Source organism: Meleagris gallopavo, chromosome Z (genome assembly GCF_905368555.1).
Source record: "Meleagris gallopavo chromosome Z, MGAL_WU_HG_1.1, whole genome shotgun sequence".
In the NCBI taxonomy this organism is placed as follows: domain Eukaryota; kingdom Metazoa; phylum Chordata; class Aves; order Galliformes; family Phasianidae; genus Meleagris; species Meleagris gallopavo.
In genome coordinates, this window is record NC_139435.1 from 68,331,717 (window position 1) to 68,349,482 (window position 17,766).

The 17,766-nt window shown below is 38.3% G+C and overlaps 1 protein-coding gene across 14 annotated transcripts in view; it reads right to left on the reverse strand.

The window, feature by feature from the left end:
- Positions 1 to 17,766, reverse strand: part of LINGO2 (leucine rich repeat and Ig domain containing 2) — a 498,204-nt gene that overhangs the window by 66,503 nt on the left and 413,935 nt on the right. For 11 of the 14 annotated variants that reach the window (XR_014880382.1, XR_014880381.1, XR_014880380.1 and 8 more), the window contains one exon: positions 2,679 to 2,761. The exons of 1 other annotated variant lie outside the window; for it this stretch is intronic. The gene's annotated coding sequence lies outside the window, so the exon portion shown is untranslated. Of the gene's footprint in view, positions 1 to 2,678; positions 2,762 to 3,674; positions 3,755 to 17,766 lie in introns of those variants that run through there. 2 more of the 14 variants (XM_085213168.1, XM_085213169.1) reach the window with 1 other exon arrangement.

Here is a 17,766-nt window from a genome sequence, read left to right on the forward strand (position 1 = left end):
TATCTTATAATAAGGCCGACTGAGGAATTTTTCTGCAGCATCTCACCCTCCCTCCCCTGAAGCTCTCTCATGCATCACACTCTCCTGAGTTTTAGGCCGGAAATTAGGTTGGAAGAGCGGTAAGCCTGAGATATAATCAGCTGAGTACCATAAACATCCCCATACTTTGTTTGCTGTGTGTAAAAATAAAAAGCATCCTCCTGCTTAGCATCTCCCCAGCTTCTGCATGGAGTCTAATGATATTTGAGAAACAACCCTTTTTGTTTTTCATTGGCAAGATTTCTTACCCCCTGCAGCTGAATCGGTCTTCCCTAGAGCCATCAGAAGTGGTGATGAAAATCTCCTGTCTCCAGGCCTGATTTTGGAGACTCATTCTTGCAATCCCTCACATCCTTGAGAAGTGTGTCCCCAGTGTCAGTCAGCGTGCTAGAGATACAGCCTGAACGTCAATGTGTTATTCATATTTCTCTGAGTTCATCAGTGTCTCAGCTTGTTATTCTCGCTGTTCCTTGGAATAATAGAGCTTAGTGAGGCAATTTATGCTCAGCTTCTGCAGCGTGTGCAACTAACATATTCTATTCGAAAATATTACAGAAAAAATAGCAACTACGTCTAATCACCTTCTTCCCTCCAGGGATTTAAAGCACAATAGCATTCTAACTATACTCACTTAACTGCTTTTTAAAATAATACTTCTAAGTGCAGAAGTGCTCAGATGCCCCATTTGAAGTAGTGCTTTCCCCTCCTTGCATGGGCCTTAGTTCCTGGTGAAGAGTCACTTGTAGTTCTGTCTCATAGGTGTAAATGAAGACTCCTGCCTCCAACATCAGCACAGTTAAAATGGAGCATAGGCAGTCAAGTTCTTAGCATCCTTAGCATCATAGGCACTTTGTCAGTGTCAGCATACTGACACACATTCACTTTTCACAGACAAGAGGGGGAATGTCTGTGCCAACATAATCTATATTACGTATTTAACCTCCTGTTGAGAGTTGATTCAAAATATTAAAGGATTATAATGAAGTCATTTCTAGGGCTGGCTGCCCAGCATAATCCACAGCAAACTCCCCTCTTTTGTCAGATTTCAGTGCTGTATTGCCCACTCAGTTCAGTGCATAGACCTGCTCTCATCCTCCCATGCATGCATGAGATCAAATATCGTGAGGCATGAACAGAATAATTAATTAGGTATTTTAAGTTCCTCAGTCTCCATCTTTAGCTAGGTACCATCTCAACTGCCAAAAACATGCATCAAAATATACATGGGGAAATTTTAGGCTTAGACTTCATGCAGCATGTTATAAAGAAGAATTTAGAACAATGCAATTGCCCACATCTGCATAGATGTTCCAGATTTTTCTGGCCACTCCTCCTGAAAACATAAATTCGTCTTACTTTAATGTGCCTATTTAGAGACCAAAATAAATTGGACTAACAGGAAAAAATAAATCTGTTTCATATTCCCATTCAAAGAATTCAAGAACATGTATGAGTTTATAAGTGACTAAACTCACACTACCCTTGTTTCATCTCATAGTTAATGCAATCTTTCTCTGTTTGCATAATTTCCATGTAAAGAATACAAAGGATTTATATGTTAATTTCCCTCAGCTTTTTGTAAGCAGCACACAGGACAGCAGCAGACAGAAACTGCATACGGTACCAGATTTCATGTCAAATTTGCAGCTACTGTCCCTTGACACCATTCATTTTCCAAGTAAGCACTGTGGTTTGGCATTTCTATATCACCTCCTAAATTATTAAATGATCTGATGGACAAGGGCAAGCTTGACTTTTACAGCTAAAACTTGTGTATCTTCCCCAGATTAAAAACTGTGTATCTTCCCCAGTTTGCCACATCACTGCTCCATTGTTTAGACTGTCAAATAGGAACGATATGGCCAATACCCATTCTTGCAGTTTTGTATCTTATAGCCCTGTGAAGTACTTGTGATTTTCTGTTGGATAATCTCCACTGAGAAACCTTCTAGGATCCTCCAGCCATTTAATAATCACAGAAGAGTCCTCTGCTTTATATCAATAGGCCATTTTGTACTTTAAACAACTTTTCAAATCAAATCAACCAATTTTGCTCTACATGACGCTTGATCAAAATTCTAATAAAATTAGATGACTTGGGATTCCTTGTCCCCTTGCTGTACTTCATGATGCCGAAGAAGTTTTTTTTAGCTTTGTATTTAGAAGCCAGCTGTCAAAAACAATAGTGCATAAGCTAACCTTAACCTGTGCTTTGAATATATACATAAGAAATGGGTTTAATGCTACAGAGGTGAATTGAACATCTGAAAGTAAACTAGAGGAGTAAGATCTGTTTCACTCCCTTGCAGTTAAGCCATCAGAAATGCTTGCTTTGGGATATCTGAGGACATCATTGTCCTTGCCCTGCTGGCTAGCTTCATGCTGGTGTGACAGAGGAGCATGCTTGGGTTAGAATCATAGAAGGGTCTGAATTGGAAGGGACTTTTAAGGGTCACCTTGCAACATCCTTGCAATGAACAGTGACACATATAGCTTGACCAGGGTGCTGAGAGCCCAGCCCAGCCTAACCGTGAACGTCTTCAGGGATGGTTGAACACTACACAAACTCTGACATCTTATTTGATGATGAAATCATTCTGAAAGGCACAGTAAGGAGCCAAGACAGTGGATTCTGTTACCTTTGGATCTTCTTTACTCTCACAGCTCCCTTTTGTTTTCACGGGCTGATGCTCTGCTCTTCGTGTAATTCCACTGTGAACATCTGCAAGGTGCAAGGACAACTTTTCACCATAAGCACCACAGAATTTCTGAAGATTGTGCTTTGGATCCAGTAGATCATTTGTAACTCAGGAATGGTTTTCATTTGGAAGCCTGTCACCTAGAAAGATGTCTGGGACACTCTAGGAGGTTTTAGGAATGACTAACTAGCACAGAGCAGCTGCTGTTGTGGTTGTCCTATGGGCTGAACCTCCAGTGTTACCATGAAAAAAAAAGATTTGCAGTATTTTAATACTAAGCATGAAAAGAAGGTACCTTGTAAGGTTTAACAAATAGGCAGAACTGTAAATACAGATTTTCATGAAAAACAGACTCTGAAATTAGGAAAGCATGCACAGACAGAATTCAGTAGCTTGCTGCTTCTGTGATCTACTCAGCAGCTTGAACAATGTGGATTAGAACCAGCCACGGGATGTTTTTACCTATCTTCTTGTATTATTATGTCAGCACATGTAGGGTTTCAGGGAAATGAAACAAATCTGCTCCTGCAGACAGAGCAAAATTGAGCAGAGATGACTTCTTACATACAGGTATCTCTAGGTTTTAAAGAGTCATTAGAAAGAAAAGATAAAAGTAAGGCTTCTTGTTGAAACAGTTTCCTCATTTCTTGTTGAAATGCAAGCAGAACTACATGATGAGGAAAGTGTACTGAAACAAAAGTATAAGATCTTATTTGTACTTTCTGTTGTCCTCAATTCTGTGAGGACAATATTCACAATATTAATTGTGAATACTATAATTTCTCCTTTCACATTATTTTGCTTCAGCTACTTCCCACTATCACTTTCACACAAAGGCTTAGAAGAGCCACAAATCGTGAGCTCTGATACTGTCATTGAAAAAGGAAACAGATTTAAAAACAAAGCAAAAGATCAGCAATAATGGGTAGTACTTACTTAATAGTGTTTATCCCTTACAATTTGCACTGAAATAAATCTAGACTTTCCAGACGGTGCAGAATTAAGTACAGTTTCTGTACCAAGACTGAATCACACAGCTGACAATGTGGCTGTGTTAGTCATGGAGTCAGCGAGAGTAAAAGGAACAGCTGCATTTTGGACAACCTGGCTACCATATGACCGTGATGCACAGGTGCATTAGATGCAGATCTGCCTTTCTGTGTGGTGTCTGCAGGAGGGTGTCCTGAAGGCTCTTGCAGCTGCCTTCTCCACTGTATGTGTCCTACCAGCTTCCATATGAAAATCTTTGGAGAGTAACCTGTTCACTTGCAAAGCACAGTTACTCAAAATTGGAAAGGGACATCATGTATGAATTATACCACAAACATTATCTATTATACCAAAACATTATCTATTACATTTTTGACACTGATTTGGAAGAGAGAGAGAAAAAAAACCCCACACAAACCCACAGAAAACAAATTCAAGGTACAGTGCTATTTCTATTATGAAATGAACTGTCCCTAATAGGCTGCAGTTCTCACAGCACAAGGCAAAATTTCAAGATGATGTACTATGCTTTGCTGCTTTCTGATTAACAAACATGTTTTCTCTTTAATTCTGGGAAAAAAAAAAAAAAAAAGTTATTGTTTTATGCCAGCCATTGTGTTTGTCTTTATGAAATTTATGATTTAAAAGAAGATAAAAGCTGCATTGCTATAATCATAGACGTCTAAAAAATTCAATCAAAAGATAATTATAATAATAAAAGCTCTTTCAGATTAAATGAATTACAACTAGTAGGGTAATCACTGTTTCTGGAAAAATAAGGAGTTTTTTTTTTCTTTCAGATAAGTAATATGGTATAGAAAGGTTGTACTATCTATCTTTATTAAAGTTGCAGGATGAGAATGAATTGAGTTTAACATAATTGACAGGCATCCTAGAGAAATAAAAAAGAGAAACGAGATTTGTTCTTGGTCTACGTGACTCACTTAGGTTTAATGGGACTGTGAAAACATTTGAACTGTACTCTTATGCAGCAAGTTATTTCCCATAGACTTACCCTAGATTACAGTTCAGAGCTCCTTTGATAACGAATAGAATGTTATTTTGGCTAATGTGTGACAAAGAATTTCCCTTTCATTTTGGTAAAATCTGAGTGAGAAAAGGGCACTGTGAAATTCTATCAGTCTCCAAATGTTCTGGCTAAAGCTCTGCATGCGTCTCTCAGTGAGATGCGTTACTGTGCCATAGAGCCAGAGATGCTCAAATAGTGCCACGTGAAAGAAAAGATGTCTGCAGCAGAGGGTTATAGTACAGGGCCATGAACAGGCACAATTAGGAATACCACATTAGAATGGTCTTAGAAATTTCTATACCAACAAAAGAAGAAATTATCTTTGTTACCTCATTCAACTTTGCCTGCCACAGAATACCAGACTGGATCAATCAGTGTGCCCCTCTACATATTGGCTTGCTGTTGTGCTTAACCTGTGGATTGCTTAAGATAATGTTCATAAAATGAAAGCAGGATTTTTACATCATGCACTCTTCATCTTTTGTGAACTTGAATGTGGTCCCTTAAATGTTTCACAGAGAATACTGAAATATTTTACAAAACGTTGCTGCTGTGGTGGTATGCACATACTACAGAGATGAGCCAGGATCATGCTATTCAAACAAAGAACATGAAATTCCTCAAGCTACAGAATTAATGAAGTCTTGTGTTCAACACTGTAATCTATCATGTTTTAGCTGTCATCTGCATTCTTCAATGACAAGAAAAAGTAATTTGCAGACTCTCTGAGTAAACAGAGAGCTTGATTAGGATCCTTCTCTCCTTGCAGCCTTGTTTGCACAAAATTAATAGGAAATTACTAGCTTTTGAGATTCCACTCTATGCTGATTTATTCTGAAACTGAGAAGCTTGTTCAGACTCTGCTGGTAGGAGAACAACTCACAGCCACAGACCATGGCCACTATAGCTTCAATTTTTTAGAATGCTATCACAGCTCCCTCTTTCAAGCAGTGTATGATTTGGAAAAGATAGAAGACAGCAAATGTCTTTGGCAGACAAAGGTGCACAAAGAGACAGTCAGAAAGTATTGGTCAGAGGATAAGATCGTAGCAGGCATGTCAGCCTACTCTATACAGCTGTTGTGGGAATTACGGAGGAATTTGAAGGATGATGAGGTAGTGCTGCAGGTGTTCGTGGGAGGATTCTAGTTTGAATCAAGGGGCAAACAAAAAGGAGGATAAAAGTGATTGACTTAAAATTACTTTCAATACTACACCAGCCTTAAATATCAGCTTACAGAACCAAAATTTGGGCAATTTCAGAGAGTTTTTCCACTCACATTGAATATAATCTGATAAACAAGCACTCCTGCTACAAATTTACTTGCTGATGTCTTTAAATGTGTTAATAATTTAAATTTCTACAAAGCCTTGTTCAAAAGAAAGCATTTGGATAATTCCAATGTGAAATATAAGAAATACATTTTTTTTTTTGTAAAGAAATGCTTTGATTTCAGCCATCACACACCTATAGCACGAACTTACAGTTCCTTTTACTTTTTATTATGCAAAGTACTGCAAAACAAGAACAAGTACCTTAAACATTAGCAGCACTTTTTGCACTGTTCAACCTTTACACTTAATATACAGCATGCTTTGATGAAATGCTTCTGAAAAAAACCTTCAACATTTATAATCATAAATGTCCTAGCAGTCCCCTGCAGTGGACTCAAAGCCTCACTGTTGAGTGGAAAGAGGGGGAGAAACTGAATTCACTGGGAATGTTAAAAAAAAAATAAAAATAAAAGCATAAGAACAAGAAAGATGGCTTTTTTCCCCCCCTCCCACTATTTTTCACCTTCTGTAGCTGAGAATGAATCAGAAAGCCCATATTTCTGCTTAATGTATTCGAAAGTTTTTGATCAAGTCAGTAAAATTAGGGGACTGAAGAACTAATGATAAATTGTATATATTCTTTTAGCTACCTCATATCTAAATAGTAGAAGACTTGCTAGGGAAAAACTAAACTAGGCTCCTTTATGCAAAATAATGAGCATCTAAATATTTTTCTCTGTAGGGAAGGTAAATGGCAATAGATGATTTTGTTCTGATCTCAATACTTTTTCTTCATTCCTGCTTGTAATTTTTCCTTGCTGCTTCAATGTTTTGAAATCTTCCACCTCCCACTAATAGACTGGATGGATTCCAGACATGCCACATAGCAGAAGACAGACAGATATCCTGTCCCTTCGCAGGCCTCACTTGTTTTATTATTCACTGCACTAGCAAAAGAATCAGTCTGTGTGACACTTGTATTTTAAGGAAGAGCTTGAAAAAAATAAATAAGTAAACCCATCACAATCTCAAAACATGAATTCCTTAGTGCTAGCTGAGAGGAGGATGGAGAACTCATTTCAGAAGTTGTCTGCTAAAAGGCATGAACTCAGAAAGAGTCAGTTCTGATAACTCACTTACGTTTTCCACTGAATAAAATATTTTGACATTTTTGTAGTCTAAATGAGAGACGCCGAGAGCTGTTCACATGCAATTCAAACTCTAGTGAGCAAGTTACTGCAGGCTGGCATGAATTCATAGCAGCAACTTCTCTTGTCAGGCCATCTTCCAGTTCACTGTGGGTACAGAGGTGGAAAAGGCAGCAGAAAGTCCATGCACAAAGGACTCTCCAGAAGGTCCTGATCATTGTGGCACATGGTTGGAGTCTTCCTTCCCACCCTGTAGCAAATGGCACTAAGCATCCATTCCTCACAGCCATGCTTTCAAATAGCTTTCCACTGCCGAATGATTACTGGCCAGCAGTGTCTATTGGAAAGGAATATTTGCAGAGGTGCCAGTGAAGAAAACAGTGGGAGTTAAGGTAAGATGCCTCCAAGCTGTATGCCATGCCCTAATGAGACTGACTAGGTACACATACGCCTCCTCTTTTCCTTGGATGTTTTTCACCCCTGTCACATCTGTGTTACACAGGAATAGCATAGATGGGAAAAAAAAATGAAGGACAAAGCTCAGAGATACAGTTGTATTAATAAGGAGGACCTGATTACATCGTTGCATGCATTAGTACGTGTCAAGTACATGTCCTTTCCAGCAGGTAGCTGGAAATGAGCTCTGCAGAGCATGGAAATGCTATGTATTTTTCTTTAATTTTAATGCATTTTGCTATGTATTAGGTGGGATGGAGGGAAAGTTCCTTGAGAGAGAAAGTAAATTGGTGGATGGTGAGACATGATAGATGGGGAAGAAAAGGGAATTATGTAGGAAATAATTTTGAGAGAAGAGATACAGATAAAGGGAAAAATAAGACAGGTAGATGTGGGAGAATCAGAAATCAGCAAGTGAAAATGAAGCAAAATGTGGAAGAAAAGGAGAAAAAGCCAAGAAAGAAACAGAATGTGGCAAAAGATCTCAGGAAGAAAAGGAGATATGTGAAAGATGAAAGGAAAGAAACATGCTAGAGGTGCCATCCAGAGGGTTTTCGACAGTCTTGAGAGGTGGGTCCATGCCAACCTCATGAAAATTTAACAAGGCAAGTGCAATGCATGGATTCAATTTTAATTCACTTACTCGAATTCTAGATTTCATTTGCTTTTTGGATTTGTTTACAAACAGTTATTGGATAAGTGGCACTTTACAGACACATATCAATTGTCTTGTTAAGGGTTAGAAAAAACAGTAAAGGAAGAAGGTTGTTGAAGCAAACAAAATCAGTGTTGAGAGGTCACAGATTTTTCCAAGATGGTAAAATATTATTATTGCCTAGTGGGAAGTAAATTAAAGGATTGCAGTGTAAATTAACAGCCACAGTGGGTTGTTGCTGAATGAAAAGGGACTTTTCAGAAGGATTTTAGAGAGCAATTTTTTTTTTTTTTTTTTTAACAGAAGTGGCAAGGAGACTATTGTACACTGAGGAAGGAAAGTATGAATGTAAAAACATAAAGATGGAGAATCCCAGTACATCAGAGCTATGGATGTATGTACTGCAGTGGAGCAGACAGCAAAACAAAAGGGTAGAATGGATAATTTGCTGAGTGGACTGGAATGATGGAGGTGGCATGGCTAATGCCTGATGCTTCATAGCTCATTTGACACTTCCTCTTTCTTCTCACACGTATCTAATTTTTTAACAAATGCCATATCTGTAAAACTCAGGCTCATTTCCACTTAACACCTTTTTCCAAGTTTCATATGAATTTGGAAAACAGCACTTTTATCCAGACAAAAATGAGGTGCTCTGAAGAAAACAATATTCACATCACAGCAGAAATGCATCTGATCTTCAAAGTGTTGCTGCCATTTCTTCTGGAAAAAGTGTTGACAAGGACTCTACATCACAGGAGCAAGGCAAAAATTAGGATATATTTGTATTTTGTCATCACATCAGAATCAGAGTCAATAAATTAATCTCTGCTTAGGAAGAAGGCAAAAAAAAAAAATAGGCCATGTTAAGAAAACAGTTTCTTTCCTTTTAAAATAGAAAATGGAAAGTAAGATAAAAGTAAAAGCTCTATTATTTTAATTAAAATATATGTACATACTTGAGTGCAAATAGGAATCAGAAATGAAATCCTGCAGCTTAGAAGTCAGATCTGTATGAGAACTTCTTTTAATTAGCCTTTTCCAAAACAAGCTTTTTTCAATTCAGTGTCAGAGCAGAAGGTCTCTCACAAGAACATCAAAGCATACAGAAGCATTTTTTAAAGCAACTAGACATTTCAGGCTGAAAAGGCTAGTGAAATCTAGTACACCAAAATTTATCACAAAAGTGTAACTTGATAACTGTGTTTAACAGACAAAAGGAAGCATTTTCAAGGCTCCTGCCATTCCTGAGGACATAGCTGAGTAAGGATTTTTACAGAAGGTAAAGAACAAAGAAAAACAACAACAACAACAAAAAAAGCCCCTCTTTACTGCTCACTGAGTTAAAGTCTCAAAACTGAAAGGACAAAAAAACCACAAAGAACAGTTTTCACAGAGGTTCCTTTTTAAACCTTCACAGCTGTTTCAGAAGCGAACGTAAGTGCCCCCTTAGGTTAACCTGTTTTAGGACTGAAGTCCCAGTTTCCAGCATGATAAATATGTACCTACTTCAGAATGTGAGATTTTCTCCTTCAATTTGTAAGTGCTTATTGGAAAGCCCACATTGTAGACTGCAATGCAGAAGAGAAATATATATAACTCAGAGAAAAGAAAGGAAGAATAGAAGTGCAGAACTCAAGTTAAAAGTCTCCCTTTTTAGCCACTGTGTTGATACATGCTGAAGATGGATTGGTTATGATTAAAGGTGAAACAGTTCGTATCCCTACCAATTAATTATGTATTTAATATAAATTAATCCTTATTTAATGAGGTCTGAGTCATTAGAATCAAGTTTGCATAGATACAGATAGATAGACAGATAGGTGTAATTGGTGCTACAAAAGTGAAACTTTTATGTGTGAAATGAAGGTCAGAGCTAGAGATAGTCACAGTTTTATTATTAAAGAGATTCCAGACTCATTACTGATATACTGCCCAGGGTATCACTGTGATAATTCCATAGTTGAGGCTCCTGGAGGGGTTGATTAAAAATGTAAATGATTGCTTTCCTTGCTTGGGGAGAATGACAGACTGTATACACTGTAAAGATAATCTTTAAGAAGAACAGAAGGAGTTCTGTCTGCTGAGCAAGTGACTCAGTACTCTGTCTGCTGGAGACAGCAGCTCGTCCCTGGGACAGGCATAGTGGTAACTCAGTCAAATACAACCAAAAGACAAAAAAAGGACAGGAAAAAAGAAAAGCTAGAGGGGAAGAGATCTCTTCTCAGCCTTCACATAGCTTCATTACAAAAACACTGTTTGATTACAGTGAGATGAGGGAAATCTCATGCCCCAGTCTCCTGATGCTAACCAAGTCTAAGCGTGATGCTGAGCTAACAAATCTGCTGAACTCACTTTAAACTGTACAAACTATTTAGGTTCTACAACAAGCAGGAGTTTTAGAATGAACTGCTGTGGAGGAAGGCAGTTACACATTTCTCTGGCTAATTTGCTAAGCTTAGACATCAAAGTGCTTTGCTGTTTACATAGAGGTCTTTCAGGAAGAACTTAGCACCTAGGCTGACGTAATGGAGACAAGAGTAACCATGTTTCCTGTTTTTCCTGTGTTTTCATGTTTTCCACGAAGCAGATGACTCAAAATCTGATTTTACGTCACAAAGTGCACAGTAAGAAGATAAGTGACTGTGCAACCGTGTAGACTTGGCTGATCAATAAATTCCAAAGAAAACAAAATAGAGACCATTACTCCCTACCTTCAGAAAATAACTTCTCTGTAGATGAAGTTCTGAGTTTAGATAGGGCATCTGAAGAAGCCAGGAAAGGACTTTTGTTTTGAGAGGTGAGCAGAAATAAGAAAGGACTTTCAGACTAGACCTGACCATGGCTGAATTTTTTTCCCATTGAAAATATTAATCTCTCATGACTTACAGTTCTCAGATGGGAAAGTTCCAAAATCATGTCGCTGGCTTGAACTGCTTACAGTTCTTGGCAGTAGATTTACCTTCATCTAAGGTGCCTTCTGTAGTAACAAAACTGAAATGTATTCTGGAGTGCAAAGAGCTGCCAGCAGGTGATGCATTTGGGTCAGGGTAATCCCAGACAATATATACAGACTGGGGAAACTCCTTGAGAGCAGCTCTGAGGAGAATGGGTTCTGGTAGACAAAAAACTGGACATGAGCCAGCAATGTGTGCTTCAGCCCAGAAGGCCAATGATATCCTGGGAGGGGATTGCCTCCCTTTCTTCCGCCCGTGTAAAGCCCCAGTTGGACAACTGCATCCAGGTCTGCACAAGAAGGATGCAGAGCTGTTGGAGCAGGTCCAGAGGAGGGCCATGAGAATAGTCACCTATGAGGAGGGCTGGAGCACCTCTCCTATGAAGACAAGCTGAGGCAGCTGAGCTTGCTGAGCTTGGAGAAGGCTTCAGGGAGACCTCACTGTGGCCTTCCTGTGCTCGAGGGGAGCTTATCAGCAGGAGGGGACCAACTTTTTCCATCATCTAATAGTGATAGTACAACGAGGAATAGCTTTAAACTAAAAGAGGGGAGATTTAGGTTAAATATTAGGGTGAAGTTTTTCACTCAGAATGTGGTAAGGCCCTGGCACAGCCTGCCTGGAAAATTTGTGAATATCCCATCCCTGGAGGTGTTCAAGGCCAGGCTGGATGGGGCCCAGGGCAGCCTGATCTCATGGTTGGCAACCCTGTCCACATCAGGGGCGAGAACTCATTGATCTTCAAGGTCCCTTCCAACCTAAATCATTCTATGATTCTATGATTTTTTTTTGTACCCAAATCTCCAAGTACACAAGTGAACAGAAAGAGTTAAGAATCTATCATTTCACCATGAATGAAAATCTACTTCATTTTTTGATTGGACCAAGATCAAGAAAACAAATGAAGCAGGGAGGAAGAAGGCAGCAATTTATTTTATTCACTCCTAATTAAAAAACTGAAAGAATTACAAGTAGAAGGTCTTTTTTTTTTTTTTTCCCCAGTTGTAGTGAATTGGGAAGGCAAATAAGGAAGCACATAATTGCATACACATTCTGCAACTTCCTTAAATTCAGCTGTCAAAACACCATAAAAATTTTTGAAGAAAAAAATTGTAACTTTCATTCAAATGTATTAGAATTTCCATATATATCCCATTGTTTTAAATCACGCTTACAGACCCATAGTGATTTTTATGAACAGCCTTTCCACTTCAGCTATTATCATAACTAAAGAAAGAGGAAACAATTTTGACAAAGGATGCCCTAACAAGTGCCCAAAAGTAGTTCGATGAGAGTAATGGGAATAATTAATAAGAGAATAGTACTGAAATCACCCACCTTCCAGTAGAATTCACCAAAAATAATTTTTTCAATCAAAGGATAATATGTTTTAGGTTCATTTGAAAATAGATAATAAAAAAACGTTTAGCAAAACTGTGTAAAACATTTACAATCAAAGCTAGATATTAAGAGTACTTATATATAGCTAAGGCTCTATTTTCCCATTAGATTTTTCTCAAAATACAACCCTATAAATATCAGCATCCCCTGCCTTTGTTTCTTTTGTCTGGAAGAGCTTCATGAGCTAAGAAAGTGTGTTGGAGCTACCCTGCAAATTCTCTGGCCTAAACAGATCTGAAGATATTGAATACACTGCAGAAGATTTTCTGTCACTGCTGAAACATCTTCTGAGAGTTCCTCTATACTGTCTATCAGGCGTGGCATCAAGAATAGAAAAAGCACTATAATCCTTCCAAAACAAACGAGTACAACATGATTACTTTCTAGCAGAATAAATCAACTCACTAGTCATCTGTCCTGTTAAATTTTTGACCTCATCTCATCTCATCTCCCCGCTTCAATTTTCTTTCTGACATTTTAGCCTTCTGTTCCTCCAGCTTTCCCCTTTGTTCATGTGTTTCATTTTGAGACAAAAGAATCTCTAATTGAACCCACTACAAAAAGTGAAGCTGAAGGTACACCAGACAATACACTTGGGAAGAAGGGTGTGAGGATTAAAATGTGCACAAACACTGAAATTGAGGGCAATTCACAAATTCAACCTCATCAACTCAGAGCAATGATGCAGTGCTGGAATAACGTTAGTTAGTTTTCATAATTAATTCTATTCCAAGTGTTATCATAATAATGAAAGATCAAAGTAATGTGAGGATGTATTTCTATGTAAGTATATATAGGAATCTAATACACGTGCATATATATGTAGCAAATACCTTATACCTTTGGAACAGAGGCTTAACTGATTTTTAAAGGAAAAATTAGTTTTTTCCAGTTTCTACATTGTTACACGTTTTCTCAACAAATGACCTTTTGTTTTGCATTCTTCTTACATAAGAGGAAACAAACAATTATGGGTACCCAATTACTATTTCATGCAATGAAGTCTTAACTAGGAATTTGGTTCTGATGGACTCCCTTAAGTCTCACTGCAGGACATGCTGATGCAAGATTAATGGAGACAAGATTTCACTGTCATTGGTAACAGGGAGACAACGGAAGAGCCGGGGGCACATACAGAGTCTATTTGAGATGGACCTAGATAATTCACATCTGAGTGTTCTTGTAATTTGCTCTGTATGCACTGAATCATAAGAACGATGTTCTTACTTACATAATGCAAACAAACATAAAGCTGTCCAAGAGGGCAAATCCAACATGCACAACATTATAAAAATGTGAGTTAGGTAATGATCCAATAGATCTAGAGGCAGAAAATGCAAGGTAGACTGACTCTCAGGTCAGCTCAGGACATATAGCAGACCAGAGAGATCAGAAGGCAACCAATATACGTGTGCTGTAGCAGTGCACAGTTCACTCAGAGGAACAAGCTAAGCTTCTGGAACACTGTCCCCCTTTAGGAAACTGCACAGGAAAAAAGTTAATTTTCAAAGTGGCTGGTCATTTGGCAGGCTTGGTTCCAATGTTCCCCTGTCTCCAGGTGACAGTATGTCTCACGTGGATTTCAGAGCCTCTGACAGAGAATTGCCAGCTCTGCTGTCATGCAGTCTAATTCACAATCGTTCTCAATGCCACCTTTTGATAACTTGCATTTCTGCATACTGTGAAAAATGTAAAGAGCTTTCTGCATCCTTGGTTCAGTCTTCTCAAAGCTTTACTTTATGAGTATAAAATTCAAGCGTTACTGACTGTCCTTGAGGTAGTAGTATAACACAACTCCTTGGCTGGAAGCTGCTTTCAGAGATCCAACGAAGCCTATGAATGGAAGATACTCAGGTCCTTGCCTCCCCCCAGCATTTATTTTTGGCATGACAGGCTATGAAACTGCATGAAATGGATTCATGTCTTTGTAATCACAGAATCATAGAATTGTGAAGGTTGGAAAAGACCTCTAAGATCATTTAGTCCAGCCTTCCACTTATCCACATAATAATGTATTCAGGAAAATACTGACTTCTTTTACTTGCTTAGGAAATTCCCAATGGGGGAAATGCACCAACAATTGATTTCTAAGAGATATGAGAAGAAGGAAAGAATGAACTTATCTATAAAAAACAACCAGAATATCCCCATTCCCACACTGCTTTGAAAAAAAAGACAGATCTGTCATCTGCGATACAGTTAAGTGAATCCAAAATACGATCAGGTTGACGCAGGGACTCAAAGTCCAGCAGTGTGGAAGTGGTTCCCACTACCAAGTGAGACAGCCTTTTATACCAGCCTGGATGTGTCCAAGTTGTAGACCCATCTGCCCTGCAAAAAATTCACTCGCAGTAGTGGCTTTACAGTGGGAACACTGTGCAGCATAGAAGACAGAAGTCAGCAGATAATCCCTTTGTCACAGGGATGAAGGATGTGATTGTAAAACCCAATGAACACCCGCAATTCCCATAGATATCAGTGCAAACAGAATGTCAGAAAATGAGTAACACTGCAAGGGAGTTCAATGTACAGTGCTTCTCAGGATTAAGCCACTTCGGGAAAAAACAAAAGTATTTCATAAAAATTCAGAAATAAGGAACAGGCATTCTCTCAAAGCAGTAGGACAATGTCTCACTTTTCATATTTCCCTCCTTGTTTTTATAGTACAGAAACATAAAGAATTTCTGTGGCAGATAACAATTTGAAAAGCATGTTGAAGGTAAGTGAAGGGAGGGGGAAAGTAGTCTTCATATATGCTGATTTCCTCCTTCACGCTGTGAGACATGACACAGATTTATCAATAGTTGATCAATAGCCAAGCAGCAGGCCTATTAACTCCTCTCGTCATGTAACTCCTGACACTCAGATATGCTCTTATTAGCTAAAACTGGAGAATGTTGACAGAAGCCAGCTCTTTCAATTCAAAAGAGATGGTTATCTTGTAATACTCGTACTTCCCTTCTGTATTATCCGAGATAGCCTTCAAGTTGCAGTGATCAGAACACCATGAGTTCTCCACTGAGCTTGCTAGTTTTACCTCAGTATTTGTCCTGTCCGTGACAATCACTACACACTGACAGCCATGAGATGCCTTCTCTAACCAAATAACACCGTATGGGGATTGTTTAAAGGCAAACACATCCACCTTTTTTTCATTTCCTTTTTCCCTTTTTTTTTTTTTTTGTTAATATCTTTTTCTTTACAGGTTTAGAAGTAGAACTTCTCTGAGAACATTTACAGGAAAACAAGAAAAACAACCAAGAAACTTATGAACTTATTCACAGCTAAACCACTCATCTTGGAGCATAGTGCACATTTCAGTATCAGCTAGAACTTGTTGAATTAACTTAGAAATTTTCATGATTGGAAACCCAAATACCTCCTTCTCTCTCCTGACAACTTCCTGAATTTGGAAATGCCATAACTTCTCACTTCAATAGCTGGATTCTAATCAGCAGCGCCATTTCTGTTATAAGGGAATAACTGGCATTACAGTGCCAGCAAAGGAAACTGAGGTTTTGGCTGTCTGGGCTCCTTAACAGCCTGTGAACTTTTACTGATAGAGAAGCTCTACAGAATGGAGCAGAAGTGATATGCTTTGGAAATGGCTCTGAAGTGCAGAGTCACATCATTTGTTTATCTTTGAAATACACTAAAATGATCAGCAGTATACAGAAATTATAAAACTGCTGATTCTAAAACTTGTGGCCAGAGTACACAGGATAAGGGGGAGTTATTATCATAATTACTCTAATTAAGTGCAATTATAATTGTATAATTCACATGATATATGATAGATATCTTCAATAAATAATTGATTTGATTACAAAATTATACCGCGTGTAATTAGTTGTGCATTATACTATTAATTATAATTATAAATATTTATTACTAATTATAATAGCCACCTATCCATCTTCTTCAACTTGTAGCATTATACTTTCCTCCACAAAAATTCAAGAAAGTGAAGAGCTTCCACCCAGAAAATTCACAAATAAAAGAAACACTGCCTAAATGAGAAACCAGTGTGCACTTAGAGTCTAAGACCTTAGATTTTTAAGGAACATTATTGGAATGATTTAGCCAATAACCCAGAACTGTTTCTCATTCTTAACTCTACTCATTAATCATGACCAAGTGTTTTTGCTACTCTGGGCCTGTTTCCAGACTGAATGACAAGAACGATGATACTGACCACTCTTAGAAAGGAATATTAAGTCCATGATGAAAGAAATCTAAAGTGACACTATCATTAATGTTCTTCCTTTAAACAGCAAGTATGGAAATACAGACTGTAAAGACAGAGCCTGGCACGAATCAAACAAACCCATTTTTATTCCCAGTCTAAACCTACTCTATATCAATTTACAACTGTTGTCCCTTGATCTGTCAGTACAGACCCCGTTAAAAAGTATTTTTCCATCTTATAAGCCACCCCTTATATACTAAAAGTTCATAATAAGTTCTCCCTGGATCATTCCCTGCTCCAAGCTGACCAATCCCGCCTTTCTCAGCCTCACTTCATAGCAGAGGTATTCCAGCTCTCTAATCATTTTTGCGGCCCTCTTTTGGACACACTTTAAGAGATTCATATTCTTCTTATATTGTGGGCCAGAGGTGATTGCAGTACTCCAGTTGGAGTCTCACAAGAGCAGAAAAGAGAACCTGCTTACTACCACTCTTCTGATGCAATCCAGAATGTGATTGGCATTTAATGCTGCAAGAGCACATTGCTGGTTCTTATCCAAGTTTTCATTCACTTGTAGCCCTTGTTCTTCTGTCAGTCCACTCATCGTTGAGATTATATTGATTTTGGGGATTTGCCTGATCCAGGTGTAGGCCTTGCACTTGGACTTGCTGGACTTTATGAGATTCACTTGGACCCACCTCTTGACTCCCTCCGGAACCAAAGCAGTTTTTCAGGGGAATCTACCAATAATTCCTTGAACAAAGAAATATTCATCCTCTTAAAATTCAGGATCTTTATTTCACTCTTTTCCTGACCTTAAGACTAGGGATTCCACCAGGGCATGATCATTGGAACCCAGGTTGTCACTGAATTTACCCTCTCTAATTACTTAATCTGCGTTGGTAAATAGCTCACATAATTTCACTTGCTC